At 41.6% G+C, this 17,919-nt stretch overlaps 1 protein-coding gene across 6 annotated transcripts in view; it reads right to left on the bottom strand.

Annotated features, from left to right (window-relative positions):
* Nucleotides 1-9,473, bottom strand: part of LOC105467109 (SMAD family member 5) — a 49,253-nt gene extending 39,780 nt beyond the window's left edge. The window contains exon 1 of one of the 6 annotated variants that reach the window (XM_011716488.3): nt 9,342-9,473. The gene's annotated coding sequence lies outside the window, so the exon portion shown is untranslated. The other 5 variants (XM_011716489.3, XM_011716492.3, XM_071098396.1 and 2 more) reach the window with 5 other exon arrangements.
* Between the last annotated feature and the right edge of the window lie 8,446 nt (nt 9,474-17,919).

Below are 17,919 nucleotides of genomic sequence, written 5' to 3' on the forward strand. Positions count from 1 at the left end.
TTACAAAACACACACACACCTCACCTCTCTTTCAGCTCAAGCATCCCTTCTTTGGGGAAGTCCCAAACCGTCCTGGCAAGAAGTCCCCCTCTTATATGCTTACTGCATCACATACTGCTACTTTGTAGCACTTACCACACCTATGTTTTCACATTTACCTTTCCAGTCTGTCCCCACAAGAATGTAAATTCCACAAGAAGAGCTGTATCTGTTTTCACTCATCATTGTAAGCCTAGTGATACATATGCTCAATAAATATTTGTTTAATGAAAGAAAGGGGATGTGATATTAGCTCTGGTGGTGGGGTTAGGTGTACTTTTCACTTTCTGCTTCATCCAATTCTATATTTTTTAAAGTAAACCTATTTCTTGTAGAGTCAGAGGAAAAACAGGTTTCAAAACTAAAGTGCAGCTATACCTCAGCCATATTATGAACCCTTACTAAAGAGAGGATTCACATTATCATGAGTCACTCATGCTTCAAAACAATTCGCTCTAATATACTTGGGGTTATACAAATTTGGAGGCTGAAACTAAGAAAAATCAAATCAGAAACTAGGTACAAATACTTCCGTAACTATAGGACTCTAGGTAAATCAACAGAAATACAGAAATGATTATCATAAAGTACACCTACTTCTTTAAGAACATGTGCATTAACTGACTCAACAGCTATAATAGCCATGAATCATCAAACACTTATTGAGCACCTACTATCTAGCAGACACTGTAGGACATGCGGGGGTTTATCAGGACCGGGCAGGGGTGACGGAATAAATAAATGAGAAGGCCTTTTTCTAAGTCCCATACAACGGTACTATGTGAGTGAACAGTGGGAATAGCAAAAATGCAAACAGGACAGAATCTCCCTTCACAGAATAACGTAGCACAACAGACACCAAACTATACCCCTATATGTAAGCACAATGAGATACACTCAAGTTATTACAGAAATACAGAGAGACAAAAGAAGGGCATGTAATCCAGGTATCTAGCACTTTTCACAGTGTGTCCTCTTACTACAAATGAGTTGTTGCTCCTCAAAACAATGAAATGAAACTCCAGAAGCATTATTCCTGCTCCCAATAAATATTAGTAAGAATTCATTCTTCAAAAGCATTTATCTTCCTACACTGGAATGTCTTTTGAACCTCAGATATTACAAATGCCATTTTCTGCTTATACCACTTTTCTTAATCCCTGGCCACTAATTTTTAGCTCTATCATTATTTAAGTCTCAGCTTTAGGTCTCATCCCAGATACCTTCCCTGATCACCCTGTAATCCTATATAAAGTAGATTTTCCCTAATCTCTAATCCAATACTATGTTCATTTTATCACAGTATTAACTGATTCACAATAATTTGTTCATTAACTTTATTTCTGTCTCTCATACTAGAATACAATCTTTAAAAAACAGTACCGCATACATTACAGTAACTTGTTAAATTCATTCAAGTCATTCATCCAAAAGAGTATTTATTAAGGTAGCATTTTAGGAGCTGGGAATATAGAAGTTAATAAAAGGGACCAAAACACTTGTCCTCGTTTAGCTTATATTCCAGCAGGAGGAGGCCAACGAGATATAGTAAACGGTATGTTTGTTAGGTGAAAAGTGCTATAGAGAAAAATTAAAACAGGGGAAAGTGGGCAAGAAGTCCTGGAGGAAAGGTGTAATTTTAAACAGGGTGGCTGGGCTGGGTCTCACCAAGAAAGTGCCAACTGAGTTGAAATTTTAAGGATATAAAAGAGTAAGCCAACAGGCATGTAATCTGGGGGAAAACCATTACAGGTAAAGGCAACAGGCAATGCAAAGATCCTAAGGTAGGAGCATGTCTGGCATACTTAAGGAGCTAGAAGACCAGTATAGCCTGAGAATACAGTCTACAAGGGGGAAAAGGTAAGGAGTGGGGTCAAAGAGGTACCAGAGAGCCAGAATGGCCATGCTGGATATAAAGGCTTTAGCTTTTACAGTAGTCTAACGAAACTGAGGACTCAGTGGAGAGCTCTGAGAACAGACATGATAGTTCTCGACTTACATTATTAAAGAATTATCCTGGGCCGAGGTGGGCAGATTACCTGAGGTCAGGAGTTCAAGACCAGCCTGGCCAACATGGTGAAACCCCATCTCTACGAAAAATACAAAAATTAGCCGGGTGTGGTGGCACACGCCTGTAATCGCAGCTACTTGGGAGGCTGAGGAAGGAGAATTGCTTGAGCCCAGTAGGCAGAGGTTGCAGTGAGCCACTGCACTCTAGCCTGGCCAACAGCGCAAGACTTTGTCTCAAAAAAAAAAACAAAAAAAAAACAGTTATCCTGGGCCAGGCATGGTGGCTCATGCCTGTAATCCCAGTACTTTGGAAGGCCGAGGCAGGAAGATCACTTGAGCTCAGGGGTTTGAGCCTAGCCTGGGCAACATAGTAAAACTCCGTCTCTACAAAAAAAAAAAAGAAATTAAAATAAATTTAAAAATTAGCCAGGTGCAGTGGCACATGCCTGTGATCCCAGCTACTTGGGAGGCTGAGGTGGGAGGATCACTTGAGCCCAGGAGGTCAAGGTAGCAGTGAGCCAAGATCACACCACTGCACTGCAGCCTGGGTGACAGCGCAAGACTGTCTCAAAATAAATAAACAAATAAATCCTGGCTGGTATGTTGAGAATAAGCAGGAGGAGAGATGGACAGCAATGATAAAAGCAGAGAGACCAGCTCAGAGATGCAGTAATCTAGGGGACAGAGGAAAGATGACGATGGCTTAGACCAGGGTGATAGCAGTGGGGTGGTGAGCAGCAGACATATGAAAGACAGTAAGCTTCCTGATGAAGGAGATCATGGGGTGTGTGAGAACAAAGGAGTTAACAATGATTCCAAGGTATCAGTCTGGACAATTGGAAGAATGGGGTTTGACATCAACTGATTTGGAAAATGCAGGTAAGAAAGCTAAAGGAAGATTCAGGGTTAAGTTTTATACACATTAACCATACAATAAAATGTTGCTAAGCTTCACAAGGCTTCTATTTCAAATGAATTCATGTTAAATCAATAACCCAAAGGTCCTGTTCTTACCTCAGGTCATGGAAGTACTACATACTGACCAACTTTCATAACAAACACCCACACAGACTGACTTCAATACCTTCCCCGAGACACACATACATACAGACACACATACATACATAAAGACACACACACACACACACACACAGAGCTCATATCCAGATTTCTAAAGTAAATTCACAGAAACGACTCCTTCACTTTCTGCTCCAACATCTCTATGACTGCTTCAATCTGAAATAAAAAGGCAAGCAAACCAATTCCCCAAATTTTCCTCAACACTATTGGCCAAAAATCTCCTGAGCACATCATCCCATGAAATAAATGCCCATATGGGTCGCAACCCATCGTATTCTAATTCAAACCTATACAAAAGAATCGGACATGGGTTTTTAAATAAACGAATTCCTTAGAACCAGCCCTCAAAATTCAGATTCACTAGGCTTGGCAGAAGGGCCTTATCGCCCACATTTTTAACAAGAATCTCGGACCATGCAGCAGGCTTGGGAACCAAGGTGCTCAAGATCCCCTGCAATGGAAGAAAGACACTTGCATACATACAACCTAAGGGTAACTTTGGGGGGCAGAGGGGATGTGGGGGTAAAGCTTTAAAAATCTCTTACCCTTGTGGTTCTAATTATCAATAGTATTCACCAAGTGTCAGCAAGTAGATAACCACCACCACCACCGCTGTCAAACCATCCCTAGATCCAGGTATACAACTGCTATAAAACTTGTAAGCCACATTCACAACTGCACACAGAGAGGAAAAGGAAACCAAAAGCATGTCTGCTCACAGCTCTTCTAGATTCAGAAATCCTATTCTTTACAGGAACATCTACAAGAAAGACAGGATACAATTACATGGGCGCCAAAATTATTTTCACAGAGAAACATTTAAATCACCACTTTCCTCAACTGTGGCTCGCGATTTCCAAAGACATCAGAACTTCTCATAGCAGATTTCAAAGCCCTTCAGGAGCTGAACTCATGATTCCCAATACTTCTCACTGCATAATCTTCTTGCCTATTCTCTCTGTGCCCACAGAATTCTCTACTTTATTATCTCCCACAGCCAGACTTTTGTTTCCCAGTTTTTAATCATTCTTTAAGCTTCACCTGCTCCCCTAAGTCCCCTAATTAAACAGAGCCTGATCTAAATGTATCACTCACCCTCACAGAGCCTGCAAGATTTCCTACATTGCTACCAGATGTGTTTGAGTATGCTTGTACAGGCGTGTAGGCACAGGAACAGACACAGAGCTGGTCAATCTTTGTAGCGATTTCCTTTAAATTATAAAACCATCAAGTGCAGATACCAAATCATGACTGTAAAATGTGTCTGTGGAGCACAAAGAGCTAACCTGTGTACACGACATATATTACAGTGCATTATGAAGATGTTCTCCAGGTAGCTCATGTGCACCCAGAGTTCTAGTTCCCTGCTTAGAAGAAAAGGGAATAAACATGGCTCTGGCTACATTTTCAGCTCTAGTGTCACCATTCACTTAACTTACACTTTCAACTCCAAAGAATAAGAAATGGTCAATGAGTAAAGTAGACAAGTGGGCAGAAGATGTGACTAAGAAGAATAGAAGAAGACTGGCTTTTAAATATTTTTGCAGAACTCCCTCTTCCTGGGAACACACAAACCAGAATAACTAGATCTCAAGTTATACAGCCTACCAGATAGGATCCTAGGCAGATCCTAACACATCATGAAAACAAAACTGAACAAAACAAAACTTGCCTTGAAAACACCAGCCATATTCTGAGATCATAGTTAAATTTGAAAAATGTAAGCCTCCTCCCAAGACTCCAGTTGCTATGCTCAGAGAAAAGGTGAGAATGGGACACTAGTTTTTAAATATTATTTTCAGTATAACAAAACAACATATATGGATATCGAAAGAAAAAAAAACCCTGCTAAAATCTTAACAGGTCAAGTCATTTTCAAACTTCTATAGAGTACCAGCCTATAAATTACGTATATGCTATAGGAAGAGATGAGGGGGGGATCCCAAAAAATTCAAGAGCAAAACCCATTTACAAAATGTATGTTAATAACTAGCTTCCAAAAGTGAATTACAATTACAGTATTGCACATACAGAACTGACTTAATAAAGAACTCTTTCTTGCAAAATATCATCTCAACCAAGTTAGGATACAGTAAAAGGAGAAAGAAAAGTCACTGAAAACACCACTCTACTAGAATTGGGGCAAAAACTTCCCCACCTAGCTGCCCAAGGCAAAAAAAAAAAAAAGAAAATCAAAAGTAAATAAAGAGCCCAGTCAGGCACAGTGGCTCATATCTGTAATCGCAGCACTTTGGGAGGCCATGGCGGGCAGATCACTTGAGGTCAGAAGTTCGAGACCAGCCAGGCCAACATGGTGAAACCCCATCTCTACTAAAAATATAAAAAATTAGCTGGATGTGGTGGTGGGTGCCCATAATCCCAGCTACTCCGGAGGCTGAGGCAGGAGAATCGCTTGAACCCGGGAGGCAGGATTGCAGTGAGTCAAGACCACATTACTGAACCCCAGCCTGGGCTACAGAGAGAGACACTCTCAAATAAATAGCCCAGAACTAGCTGATAATTTATGAAAAACCTAAGAACTCTGTAATTACCCCATCTTTCCAAGTTGGAAAACAACAAAGGCTATTAGAATATGAAAGTGGCCTATGAGATTAGTCTTAACAACAATCTAGTTTTTAACAATTCTTCCAAAAGAGTTCTAAATCTTGACCTCCCATTTAGTAAACGTACTTCTCAGATTCAGAGTTCTGGTTGCAGGTAAATGGTGTGTGACAACACCAACGAACTGCAAATTCCAATGACTATCATTCTATCAACTTCAGAATTGGAAAAAACAAAGTATGTTAGAAGTTCAAGACCAGCCTGGCCAACATGGTGAAACCCCGTCTCTACTAAAAATACAAAAATTAGCCGTGAGTGGTGGCGGGCACCTGTAATCCCAGCTACTTGGGAGGCTGAGGCAGGAAAATTGCTCCAAACCAGAAGGCAGAGGTTGTGGTGAGCCAAGATCACACCTCTGGACTCCAGCCGGGGTGACAGAGCAAGACTCTGTCGGGCAGGGGGAAGACACGGGTCAGCTTCCAGGGGTCCTTCATCATCTGTTTTGATGGGAAAGCACCCTATATTGCACCCCAGCTTCCTTGGGCCCTACCTTCCCAGGTATTCTTTTCTCTAGAATATCCAGACTGGTAGAGATAAGAATCATTCCTCAGGCTACTAGTATCCCTTATAAAAGGGAATCTTACTCAATGTCTTTGACCTTATGAGTAGACTGGCAAACCATATAGGATATAAGCTGCTTGTAACACCTGAAGAAATAAACTATTTGCCTTCTTCTTTGTGCTTAGTGTACACAGAGAGAGACAGACAGATACAAGGAACATAGACCCTCTAGAAATAAAAATAGAGAACACTGATAAACCAAGAGAACAGACACCTATATTATCAAGTGTACTCAAGTCAGCTCTGAAATTCACCCAGATGTGTGGCTCATTGCCTAGACCAACATATACATCTGGTAATAATAAACACTGATATGTCATAAACAAAAAGTTTCCTTAACTCTACAAAGTACTAGCAATATTAAAATTTACAAATACAAAGAATATATATGAAATAGATTTTTTTAGATGGTATTTCAATTTAAGTTACTGTATTAAGAAATGAAAAACTGGTATTTTACTGCCTAGTTTTCAAAACACTAAAATCTTTAATGTGACCAAGTTACAAATCTGTTTTCAGTAGAGGGAGAAAACACACTGCCTCCGTTCAATGCAAAGGACAAAAAAGATCATCATTGCAAATCATAATGTTTGGGTTCATGATGAAAACAGGAAACAGACAGGCTGCCCAGGTATAATTATGGTTGTAGTCTAATGTGCCTTCAGGTTCAGCCAAGAATTAAAACCCAGTGAAGAGGGTAAGCAGAATTTACTTGCCTCTACTCTGCTACAGAATGCAACTTTTAATAATACTCCCAGCAACATGTTACATAACCAACAGTAAACAACAATCTGATTCAAACCTCATTAGTAACAACATTCTGCCACTGTCTCCCACTGAAATTAATAGCTGACTTTGCCAGAGGGGAAAGAAATGCAACACATTATCAATCTACCCATTTCTGTGGCGCCTACCACAGTGAACCAGACACGCAGATAATACTACCAGATCTGTACAGAACCTACGAAAATATTTTATTCTTTTTTTCCAGTTTGCTGCTCTCTTCCTCCTTTTAACTAGACCATATCATGTGGATGCCTTTAAAACCTGAGAGAAAAGTCAGTTGAGAAGGTTAATCTAACTTTTTTTGCTTATTTCAGCTAGATCTGAAAGGAATGCACAAAATGATGAATGAGGTATTTTTAACAAAGGTACATGGGTAAATTAACAGCAGCAATGTAAAAAAGACTGAGGGAGCAGCAATGTGGAGAGGGAAGGAAAGGAAGATGAATAAGAACAATCATACAAATCATCAAAATTAAACTTTATAAATCTAAACACAATATCTACAACCTTTATGAATATTAAGTTTTGTTAAATTGTCTCTTCTAAGTTTTGTATTTTTACAGTTTTCACCGTAGAGAAAAAAATATTAATAGTTACCAAAGGAATAAAAGATTAAAATAATTTGTTACACATCTGCAGATAGCTCCTTATGGAATTTGGAACACTAATTTCATAATGATATTTGGATCAATAAATGTGAAACTGTCACACTGAGTGTAGGTACTGTTTTCCCCACAACGGACACTACTGCACTGGCATCTAGCAGAAATTGTAAGTTATTTGGAAGGTTACTAAACCTACTGGGACTAAGGTTTTCAAACTTTTGCCTTTCAAATTAAAATTAAAAACTAATTCACTCTGGGCAATTCAGGTATTCTGCGGAAATTCAAGTACTCTAGTTTTAAATACGAATTTTAAAAAACGCAACCCAAGTATCCTTTCCTCTCAACTTCTGTGAGGCCAAGCCACGACCTCCACCTATCCAATCTTTGCTGCTAGATAAGAACTCTTTTGGTAGTGCTAGGCAACAGGCATGATGTGACAAACCTAGACATCAAAACTTTTCCACAGAAAGATAAGGTAAACAAGATATACTTAGCACCACACCCATTTAAATGCACAAGCAGCCAAAACTGCTTCTTCCCCCCGCAACACCACCCCCCCCCCCCGCCCCCAAAGCTCCAGCTGGTCAGGAAACATTGTCTTTACAATCAAGATAAAGATCTGGCTCAGGGTGTTCAGCCATTCCTCACCTACAGGCCAGCCTAAGTAAGCTCCATTCTCCAATGCCATCACCACCAGAATCGGAACATTGTGTTAGGAAGCCGGCAAACGTCCAAATACCCCGACTATCCTCGCCCGAGTTCTGCAACCAAAAATCTGTTTTGCCTACTGAGCATGCTCAGAATTAAGACGGGCGCGCCACATGGGAGTTTTCAAAGCTTAGGCTCCAAACTCCACGTAGTAACAGCAGCTGAAAGGGGGAGAGGGGAAAAGGGGAGGGGAAGAGGCTGGAATATTAATTTAAGCCCTGATATTAAAGTAATGGACCCGGCCAGCGGCTGAATATGATGAAGGCAAAAAGACGCTGCTTTGGCATTCTCTTTGCAGCACAGAGTTTACATGAAGTAGAACAAATCCTTGCAGTGGTGCAAACTGACATGGCAAGTGGCGGAAACCAGGTCTAACCACCAGCTGATTGCAGTAGCCGGTCACAACTGCCCAGAGTGTAATTCCCACCGATAAGCGCGGATCCTTATCTTTGAAACACAAAGCGACAGCAGCACGGATTCATCGAGCCATTGGACAACTTCGCAGTGCAGCAGCCTAGGCTGTCCGGCCGAGAACCGCAGTCCTATCAGGGGTGTGTATCGAGGGTGGTACATCAGACGAGTTAGGAAAGCAAACCGCTCCCCAGGACAGAGCGGAGTCAGGGGGTCCCCTCCAAGGCGTCCAAGACGCCTCCCTCCAAAGTCTGGGCGGTAACGGCGGGGCTGGGACAAGGGCCAGCCCCGGCCCCGCCTCAGGACACCCCGGCGAGGCCTCCGCAGCCGCTGGGCCGCACCGTGTCCGCCAGCCGGGACCCCGGCAGGCCAGGACTCGGCCTACCTCCCGCCCGACAGGCCCCGGATCGTTTCCGTTCCGTGCGCGGCCGAACGCCCCCGCCTCGGCCCGAGTCCGCCGGGGAAGAGCCCGCAGCCCCTGGTTCCGCTCGCCCGCGCGTGCCGGGGACCCTCACTCACTCACGGGCCGGCTGGGCGCGCTCTCCCAACGCCGTCGCTGCGCTTCTCCTCGCTGCAACTTTATTAGCAGCTCGGCCGCGGGACACGCGCACGGCGCCCGCTCGCCCAGGACCCGGATGAGGGAGGGAGGGAAAGGGAGCCCGGCAGGACGCCCGCTGGGGTCGGCGCATGCGCGCCAGAGGCCGAGTGACCGCTGCGGGACGGAGGGAGGGGTGCCTTGCCAGAGCGGCTGAAAGAAGCCTGCGCGCCTGGCTCCGCGCCGGCCAGCGCCGACTTCCGATCAGCTGGAGGCCTTCGCATCGATGGCCAGGCCTGGGAATGGAAGTCAGATAGCTCCCACCACCACCACAGTAGCCGCTAGTAGCTTCCACTAACCAAATCAGCATACATTGTAATAAAATTAAGTAATTGTCGTTGATACAGACAACTGGAGATTTTCTGTCACATATAAAGTGTAAACAAAAACATCTTCAGATACTACTTGGCTACTTTTATTGATTTGTAATACAAATCTGAATGAAGAATCTTCTTTTTGCGCAAAGTAGCTTCAAAACATGTTTCTGAGCATCTTACAGCTTCTTACTAGATGCAGCACTGAAACCCCTCCCACGGGGCAATCCTGGAACCCTTGCGGGCCTATGGAAATGGAGCGAGTGCCCACCCTGGAGTTCCAGGAGTGGGACTGTCCATACACTGGATTGCAACCCCAGTTGTTCAAGACACATTCCCTCTCCAGCTCCTTGTGAGGAGGGAGATCCCGTGGGGACCCAGCCCCTGGACAGGTGGGGCCACTGAGGTGCAGAGATGCCATCCATAGGCTTATATACACCACCCCGTCTCCTGGACTCTCTTTTCTTAGTAATTGGAGCTCTTCTCAATGCTTTTTCCTCCAAATTTCCAAAACTGTCAGCATTCCCCAGAATATAATATTGGTACCACATAGCAAACCCGCTTTGAAGAGTGCTAGTAAGAAAAAGCTTTTGAATATTTTTGTTTTTATTTTAAAAGGTCAGTACTGGCTCTCCAATGTTCTAGTATAGGTTTTCTTTTTAAAATAAGTAAAAATCATAATCGGAGTCATTTTGGAATCCTCTTTCATACCCTGATCCAATCCATCAGGAAATTCTACTAACTCTTTCTTCAAAATATATCCTAAATCTGACCATTTCTCACACCTCAACTGCCACCTCCATGGCCTGAGCCAGGGTCATCTCATCTGACACACAAATGCCTCAGCTGCTATTTTGCTCCAGGCTCTAGAAGTTTATTTAAATGGAGAAAAAGCTAAATAAATGTTCCAGAAGTCTCTGCATTAGGGGTGGCCATCTCAAATGGTGACAGAGGCCTAGTAAAAGAGTGAAGGGGAAGTGGGGGAAGAGACCAGAGAGCTAGTGTCTAGTTCCAGAGACCAAAGGGGTCACTGCTATTTCATTCCAACCAACCGTTACCATAGGGAATTGTGGGAATAGGGGCCCAGTGTTGGCAGATATTCTGATTTTTCAAGCAAAGCTGGAAATTTATATTTTTATGCAAAAATCTCAATTGTATCTGTTTAGCAACTTCTTTCTATTTTTCTCTCTCTTTGCCTGTCTCCTTCCCGCCACACCCCCACCCCCCCCCACCCCCCCGTCCCCTTCCTCTCACTCTGTTAGACATTCTGGAGGCCAGCTACATGCAAGCCAAACAAAACAAATCCATGGTCCCGATTTAGCCTACCGGCCACCAGTTTGCAATTTCAGGTCTCCATCTTAAACTTCTTTACTACATCATAAACTTTGAGAAAGTAAAGTCTGTGTACTTTAACTCTTTGTCACACTCACTGATTATTTGTTGTTAATTCAGAAGTTTCCAGCCCTTGGAAGGCAAATATTTCTGGAGCCTGCATGGGTTTACAACTCCCAGAAGTGCATATAATCCTGCCTCGGAGGATACTTTTTTTTTTTCCAGAACTGATGTTTGCAGAGTGCTTTGTTGAGCATTATAGGACATAACAATTTGGTTTAAATATTTTGTATGGTAGAGATACTCCTCACTTCAAACAGCCAGTAAAATCCTTCCCAAAACAAATTATTTGCTGTTTTGCAGTCACTATACATATGTCAGAAGAATTTGTGATTACGAGATTCCTTTTCATAATCACATATGTAATCTCACAGCCAACAGTTTTGCTTCCTAAGTTATGTGTCCACATACTGATCAAATCAACCAGAGACTCCAACCTCTCCAAATTGCTGTTTGAGCTCAGTTTAGGTCTAAAGTTGGAAGAGATAACATAGAAGGGAGGACTGGAAATTTTAGTACCAAACCAGCAGCCTTCTGAAGGTCTAAGAAATTACCTAGACCTCAAAGGCTATAGAAAATCAGAGGGATCACTAAATATCTATATAGTCAAAAACATTATAAAATAGCAAATGAATAGGCATCCCAGAACCATAAGAATGAAGTAAGGAAGTCCCTGTTTTTGGCAATCAAATGGGATCTAAGAACAAATGTAGAACAGTATGATCTGAACAGATCGACATAGTCAGTGGGGCATCAAAATAGTCAAATTGCTTTTTTCATTCAGCCATTCACCTGATCGAGAAGACCAGATAAAAGCAACTCCAATACTCAATTTTACTTTACTTGTAGAGAAACCCATTTCTGTACAATTTAGGCCTATAATTCTCAACCAGGGGTGACTGCACCCCCAGGAGACATTTGGCAATGTTTGAAGATGTTCTTGGTTGTCATAACTAGGAGGGCGGTGCTACTAGCATCTAGGGAGTGGAGGCCAGAGACACTCCTGAACACCCTACAATGCACAGGACAGCCTCCTTCTACCAAAAATTAGTCAACCCAAAATGTCAGTTTTGCTATGGTTGAGAAACCCTGATTTAAATCCCAAATAGTTTTTCTTGGGTTGGGTTGATGTTTATGGAAGAAATAATCCTTTCCTTTGAATTTTTTCAATAATCTTTTATATTATCAATCTGATGTAGAGAATTAGCCTAAATGTTTAGCCCATGACCTACTCCCACCTTGAGTTTTTCAGGTCTAAGAAGGAGGCAACTTTTGGGAAAGGTGAGACAATATATGGAAGATGAAGAACTGGAATAATTTACAAATATTTCTGTATTTTTTATTTTAAAATGTGTGGTAATTGAGGAAAATTGTTTTTGGTTTGAAAATCTTTAATAAATATCTTAATTTCATAGTTTGCTGTAGCTCAGAAAGCTTTGCCTATATGACTACTGCATACCCTACGGGAGAATTGGAAGAATGTGATGATGTTGGGAGTCACCCACCATAGAAGCATAGGTCAATGACATCCCAGAGATCTGCAAAGGATCCTGGTAGCCACTTCAAAGACTTTTTCTCCCTTCCTCAGACAATCATGGCAAATGGACATCAGAGGAAGAAATGGCGAAGTATGTATGACTCCTCCAGCAGAGTCCTCGGAAACAATAAAGCTTCCTTTCCAAATTCTGAGAATTGTGTGTTATTCTTTAATTGACAGACTGCCGACTGCACACAATTCTTAATATTGGAAACAGTGCAGAAACCAGAACTCAACTGAGGAGTTCTGAGATGAGTGAGGTTCCAAGGAAATGATGTGCAGAGGCACACCCCACAATCCAGAAAGAAAAAGTTCATCATGTTTGTCAGAAGAGCTTTCATGTCAGTCTTTAACAGAATGAGCCAAGCTTCCAGGCTGACCAGAGAATATGGAAAAGTAATTTTATCCAATATTTGAAAGGAGTTTTTTTCCAGTAAAATTTTGGTGTTCTGGTGTGAAACTCTTCCCTTATAATCCACAGACCCTTTATTTTCATAACTCAGAAGTTGAGATCATAATGTATTGGAAAAAGTAAAAGAATGACAGCTGCCTCCACTCAAAGCACAGGAATCTGGCAGCCACAGACTCCTTGAAGCTTCAGGGAAGGATATCAGAGAATCCGTGACCCCACCCCCAGGAATTAATGTGCACATTTTTGTGTATATACCTACATACAAATTTTCTGCAGAAAAAGCCTATAGATTCTCAAAGGTTTCCTGACCTCCACATGTTTGCAGATGCTTAAGAGGGTGGTTAGTTTACACGTGGTGTAGGTTTAATGTGTCCATTTTAAGGTATCTTTTCTTCTCTTTTTCAGAGCAACATAATTAGGAGACTCCTCTCTAGGGAAGGCAGCTTAATGTAGAGTGTAGAAACCTGGTTTGCCTGTCTCCAGCCATCTGCCACATTAAAGAAGGCCTCCTATGGCTGGAATCCAAGACACAAAATTAAAAGGGTTGCTTGCACCCAGAGTCATAAAACAAAGAGGCTTTCTGAAGCAGGCCTTGGAGCGAACACTCATTTCTTCCTGACTTAAACAGCATCTGTTTCTCCTGATGGCGAACACTCCCCAAGTTAACTGGAATAACCTCCGGGGTTCTACCTTCTCAGTTTTCATCTCAGAAACATAGTATCAGATGAGCCAAACCACATGTGTACCCCACCACAAATCCAGAGCAGCAGGTGAAAATCTGAAAGTGTTATGGAACTGAGGAGAGGGGAAAGAGATGAAAACTTCATGTTCTCTAGGAAGCTCTTTAACTACATGAAGTCTTAATCATGAGAACTCTGATGCCAGACTTCTTCATTTGAACACAGACTATCTCACTACCTGTTTGACTATGCACAAGTTTCTTAATCCAATCTCTGCCTCAGGTTCCTCATCTGTAAAATGGGTATAACTGTAGTATCAACTTAATAGAATTATGAGGATTACATGCATACAGACTTGCAAAGTTCTTAGAACAATTCCTGACACATAGTAAGTTCTATACAGGTGTTTATTTTAAAAAAAACACATGTATTGTCCTGATATGCCAGCAATTTCTAAGAATGAATTAGCAAACCTATTTGTCATATAAAATGTGTATTCATTTTACAGTACAATAAACCCTCTTCTCTTCATACTCCAATAGGTAATCTTATTCACTCCCAGGCCTCTAGTACCATCTATTATAGACAATTCCCAAATTTCTGGTTCCACCTTGAATGTGGCTAATGAATGCCAGACCCGTAAGTTCAACTACCCTCTTACCATCTCTACCAGACTGCAGTAGTTTGGATTTTGTCTGCCTCGATACCTCCCAATCCTCTTTTTCCTGCTTCCTTTGTGATATCATTTCCTTACTATATTAACTACAGCACAAGACACCTTACCCCAGAGATGGGCACATGACCCAGGAGGGTTATCATAGTGCCCCAGCTACCCAGGCCAGTGTGATTGGTTGATAAATGGACATATGACATAAGCAAAATAACAGTATCATCTTTTAAACTGATATATGGATGTTGAGAGAGAAAAGTCCTTCTTTTTACTATCATTGCTAAGCTAAGGGTGACTCTGAGGCTGCCTGGAGCTATCTCACCACCATGTGGAGGCAGTTTGCTTGAAAATGAAGCCAAAAGAGAGAAACAGATCAAAGAAACAGAAGCTAAGTCAAATCCCTGACAAAAATTTTTGAGTCCCTGGATCCAGCTGTACCTGAAGCTCTGAAGATCCTCCTTAGACTTCCCAATTACATTCACCAGTATATTCTGCTTTTGCTTAAGCCAGTTACATTTCTACCACTTGTGATTCCTGTCATCAGCAGTCTCACTGGATTTATCAGGTGAAAATTTGAACTCCTAATTTTTATCCTCTCTCCCCAACCTGTTCCTGCTCCAGTCTTCCCCATACCAATAAATGGCAGTTCCATCCATGTAGCTGTTCAAGCCATACCTAGCTGTCATAATGGAAGATTGGATTATAGGTCTTTAACCCTCAATCTCTCCCTGTTGTGGAATTACACATTCATACCCTTTGCCATGCAGTATCTTCCACTAGAGAAGGTGAAATATGCTTCCTTGCTCATTTGAAATTGAATTTGGTCTTTTGTGCTTTTGCCACCCACCATTTAGAAGAACAGACTCCAGGTAGCCATTGGTTGAAGGAAGATGAAAATACACATGGAGCAGAGTGGATCCCAACCCACAGTCCAGAGCCTAGCTCAACAGACCTGCAAGCCTGAAGCACAGCTACCCAAGCTGATTCACAGACCCAAGAGTAAGAAAAAGTAATGTCTGTTGTTGTACACCACGGAGATTCTAGGTTTGTTTGTTATGAAGCAATAGCCAACTAAAGACATTCTTCACTTATGTTGTCTCACCCTCATTTACTTATTCATTTATTAAATTAATGCCCTTATTCAATAAGGCAATAAATATTTATTGAATACCTAATATGTATCAAGAATGTTTGGGGCATCAGGAATAAAACATTAAACAAAACAGACAAAAGTTAAAGCTGTAATAAACAGATTATTAATAGTGAGAAAACAAATAAAACTTAATATGTCCCATGGTAACAAGTACCTGGTAGAAAAATAAAACCACGAACGGAGGTTGAGGGAGAGAGTGCTGGGATGAGAAAGGATGGCTGCTGTTAGATGGAACAGCCAGAGTTAAATAGGGCTGCCCTTTCACTTTCAATCCAGTGCCAAGTCTTATCAGTTTTACCTTCAAACCATAGCTCAAATCCATCCACTTCTCTCTATGTCTATTATCTACAGAAAGTCCCAGGTCATAGTCCGGGTCACCCTTATTTCTCACCTGAACTATCTTCTGCCTCCACTCAGCCTCACTCTACGCCCTCTATCACCCAACAGCTATTCCATGTTGAAAATATAAATAAGATTACGGTTACTGTCACAGTAAAGCTCTTCAAGATCTTCCCATTGCACTTCCTATCAAATCCCAACTTCCTCCCTGACTTTCTCCACATGGGCCCTAACCTGAGTGATATGATCCCTGCCATGGCCCACTTCTCGCAGGTGCCTTGCTCACACTGACCTTCTTTCTGTTCCTCACATATCACAAATTCTTCCCCAGATTAGGATTATTGTATGTGTGGTCACCTTGCTTGTTCTATTCTCCACCTTGGAAGCTTCTGAAATGTTTTGCCTGCCACTCTTGACTCTTCTTGCTCCTTCTCATCAAACTTGGGTCTCAACTTCAATGTCCATTTCTTACAAAGGCCTTCCCTGGCCATGTCTGCTTTCCCCACTGCAGCCTAGACTGGGTGCCCCCATCATATGCCGCCAAAGCATCCAGCTCTTTCCCTGCTGGGACTCAGCTCCCACATGTCATGACTTGATCAAAGTCTGTATTCCCTACTGTAATTAAGCTCCTCTTCACAACTGTCCTCAACACATAGATCAGGGCCTCGTGTGCTGTAGGCCTTCAATAAAGGGGCATTGAATTTTCTACTTCAATTTTGGTCTTATGTGTGCTCCTAGTTAAAATTACTTTGCTCCCATTTAATTTTTCTAAATTTCCTATTCAAATATTAGTATGTAAGAGGGTGTGACTCTCTCCATCTCCCAAGCAGAAACTCAGCCCTTAAAGTTATCATTCATTCATTCAATTATTCATTCAATATAAAAATATTTATATAGTACCTACTCCATGCCTGGCACTGTGTCAAGCCCTGAGAATACAAAGGTGAATTATACTTTCCCTACCCTAGTAAAGCTAACAGTCTCCTGGGGGAGGTTTTGTTGTCTTCTGACTTCAAAATCCATGAACACTGGTTGGAAGACTCCCAGACTAAAAATCAAAAATGTATCCTTTCAAAGCTGTAAGCCTACGTATTCTCAGTGGAGGAGACTCTTCTTACCTTTAAGGAACTCCTTGTTTTGTAAAAAGCTCCCACCTATAATAGACCATTTAATTATGAAAAATGTGAAACAAGGAGCTTTTTCCGAAATAGAGTTTTTAGCACTGAAGGGTTAACTATTCAGTCTGATCAATGGAAAGGCTGTTACAAGTAAAGTTGCATCCCACTCAACTACATTATCTGAAATGTTTCATTGCTAAGTATGGATTTTTTAAAAATCGTTTTATAGTTTTTACACAAATAATGCATGTTTATTGGGAAAATTCAAATTGTAGCAAAAAGTTCAAAAAAGGTAAAAATTACTTAAAATCCCATGAATCAGAAATGACCATGGTCAATACATTGATGGAACGTCTTACAAGACATCTCTTTATGCACACACACACATGCACACACACGCACACACACACACACGCACACACACGCACACACACGCACACACACGCACACACACACACACACGCACACACACATAAATAGCCGATATTGATTAAGCACTTACTTTATGCAAAGTACAGAGCGACATGCCTTTTATATTTGACAAAATGCTACAATAACCTTACAATGTAGTCATAATTACCAACATTATCATTCTCCTTTTTATAAAGGAAGAAACTAAGGCAAAAGCCATTAAAGAACTAGCTGCTGTGAATGCACATATTCCTACAGCCTGTGTGGGTTTCCAACCCTCAGAAGTGTTTTTAACCTGCCTTGGAAGCTGCCTTTTTTTAGAAACTGGTGTTTGCAAAATGCTTTGTTGATCATTAAAGGATATAAGAGAATTTGTTTGAAATATTTTGTACACGAAGCCCCTTTCTTTGTTACATTCTGTAAAATCTTGCATTCTTTGCTTTCTACAGCTCAGTCCCTTCCAACCTCTCCTAGCA

The sequence above is a fragment of the Macaca nemestrina genome, chromosome 6 (genome assembly GCF_043159975.1).
Source record: "Macaca nemestrina isolate mMacNem1 chromosome 6, mMacNem.hap1, whole genome shotgun sequence".
NCBI classification, from domain to species: Eukaryota; Metazoa; Chordata; class Mammalia; order Primates; family Cercopithecidae; genus Macaca; species Macaca nemestrina.